This window comes from Rhipicephalus microplus, chromosome 5, assembly GCF_043290135.1.
Source record: "Rhipicephalus microplus isolate Deutch F79 chromosome 5, USDA_Rmic, whole genome shotgun sequence".
NCBI classification, from domain to species: Eukaryota; Metazoa; Arthropoda; class Arachnida; order Ixodida; family Ixodidae; genus Rhipicephalus; species Rhipicephalus microplus.
Window position 1 is genome coordinate 127,061,655 of NC_134704.1, and position 2,396 is coordinate 127,064,050.

At 47.9% G+C, this 2,396-nt stretch overlaps 1 non-coding gene across 1 annotated transcript; it reads left to right on the forward strand.

Moving 5' to 3' along the window:
- The first annotated feature begins 2,086 nt into the window (after positions 1-2,086).
- On the forward strand, positions 2,087-2,158 carry TRNAL-CAA (transfer RNA leucine (anticodon CAA)). Its single transcript has one exon. It is a non-coding gene; the product is annotated as a tRNA-Leu (tRNA).
- The last annotated feature ends 238 nt before the right edge of the window (positions 2,159-2,396 follow it).

Here is a 2,396-nt window from a genome sequence, read left to right on the forward strand (position 1 = left end):
TTTCTTACTGCACATTTTTTCACCGAACTATAATACAGCAGAAGGGCGCAGTGGAAGCGTGCTGGGCCCATAACCCAGTTGTCAGTCGATCGAAACTATGCTCTGCTAATTTTATTTTCTATTGCATAAGTGCGCAGTTTCTTACTGCACAATTTATCACGTAACTAGAGTGCAGCAGAGTGGCGCAGTGGAAGCGTGCTGGGCCCATAACCAAGAAGTTCGTGGATCGAAACCACGCCCTGCTAACTTTATTTTAACTTGCGATAGTGTGCACTTTCTTACTGCCCATTTTTTCATGTACCTAGAGTGCAGCAGAGGGGCGCAGTGTAAGCGTGCTTGGCCCATCACCCCAAGGTCCGTGGATCGAAACCACGCTCTGCTAATTTTATATTCTTTTTGCATTAGTGCGCACTTTCTTACTGCAAATTTCCCACATGACTAGAATGCAGCAGAGTGGCGCAGTGGAAGCGTGCTGCGGCCATAACCCAGTTGTCCGTGGATTGAAACTACGCTCTGCTAATTTTATTTTCTGTTGCATAAGTGCGCAGTTTCTTACTGCGCATTTTTTCACGTAACTAGAGTGCAGCAGAGTGGCGCAGTGGAAGCGTGCTGGGCCCATAACCCAGAGGTCCGTGGATCGAAACCACGCTCTGCTAATTTATTATTCTTTCGCACAGTGCGTACTTTCTTACTGCACATTTTTCCACGGAATTAGAGTGCAGCAGAGTGGCGCAGTAGAAGCGTGCTGGGTCATAACCCAGAGGTTCGTGGATTGAAACCACGCCCTGCTAACTTTATTTTCATTTGCAATAGTGTGCACTTTCTTACTTCCCATTTTCTCACGTAACTAGAGTGCAGCAGAGTGGCGCAGTGGAAGCGTGCTGGGCCCATAACCCAGAGGTCCGTGGATCGAAAGCACGCTCTGCTAATTTTATAAGTTTTTTGCATCGGTGCGCACTTTCTGACTGCACATTTTCCCACGTAACTAAATTGCAGCAGAGTGGCGCAGTGAAAGCGTGCTGGGCCCATAACCCAGAAGTCCGTGGATCGAAAGCACGCTCTGCTAATTTGATATTCTTTTTGCATTACTGCGCACTTTCTTACTGCACATTTTGCCACGTAAGTAGAATGCAGCAGAGTGGTGCAGTGGAAGCGTGCTGGGCCCATTACCCAGAGGTCCTGGATCAAAACCACGCTCTGCTAATTCCATTTTCTTTTGCATTAGTGCGCACATTCCTACTGCCTATTTTCCTACGTAACTACAGTGCAGTAGAGTGGCGCAGTTGGAGTTTGCTGAGGCCATATCCCAGCGGTCCATAGGTCAAAACCACGCTCTGCTAATTACATATTCTTTTGCATTAGTGCCCACTTTCTTACTGCACCTTTTCCCACATAACTGTACTGCAGGAGAGTGGCGCAGTGAAAGCGTGCTGAACCCGTAACCCAGAGGTTCTTGGATGGAAACCACGCTCTGCTAATTTTATAATCTTTGCATTGTGTGCAGTTTCTTACTGCACATTTTCTCACGTAACAAGAGTGCAGCAGAGTGGCGCAGTGGAAGCGGGCTGGGCCCATAACCCAGAGGTCCGTGGATCGAAACCACGCTCTGCTCATTTTATTTTCTTTTGCATTAGTGCATACTTTCTTACTGCACATTTTCCCACGTAACTAGAGTGCAGCGGAGGGGCGCAGTGAAAGCGTGCTGGGCCCATAACCCTGGTCTCCGTGGATCGAAACCACGCTCTGCTAATTTCATTTTCTTTGCATTGTGTGCAGTTTCTTACTGCACATTTTCTCACGTAACTAGAGTGCATTAGAGTGGCGCAGTGGAAGCGGGATGGGCCCATAACCCAGAGGTCCGTGGATCGAAACCACGCTCTGCTAATTTTATTTTCTTTTGCATTAGTGCATACTTTCTTACTGCACATTTTCCCACGTAACTAGAGTGCAGCGGAGGGGCGCAGTAGAAGCGTGCTGGGCCCATAACCCAGTTGTCCGTCGATCGAAACTACGCTCTGCTAATTTTATTTTCTTTTGCATAAGTGCGCAGTTTCTTACTGCACATTTTATCACGTAACTAGAGTGCAGCAGAGTGGCGCAGTGGAAGCGTGCTGGGCCCAAAACCCAGAGGTCCGTGGATCGAAACCACGATCTGCTAATTTATTTTCTTTTGCATAAGTGCGCAGTTTCTTACTGCACATTTTATCACGTAACTAGAGTGCAGCAGAGTGGCGCAGTGGAAGCGTGCTGGGCCCATAACCAAGAAGTTCGTGGATCGAAACCACGCCCTGCTAACTTTATTTTAAGTTGCGATAGTGTGCACTTTCTTACTGCCCATTTTTTCATGTACCTAGAGTGCAGCAGAGGGGCGCAGTGTAAGCGTGCTTGGCCTATCA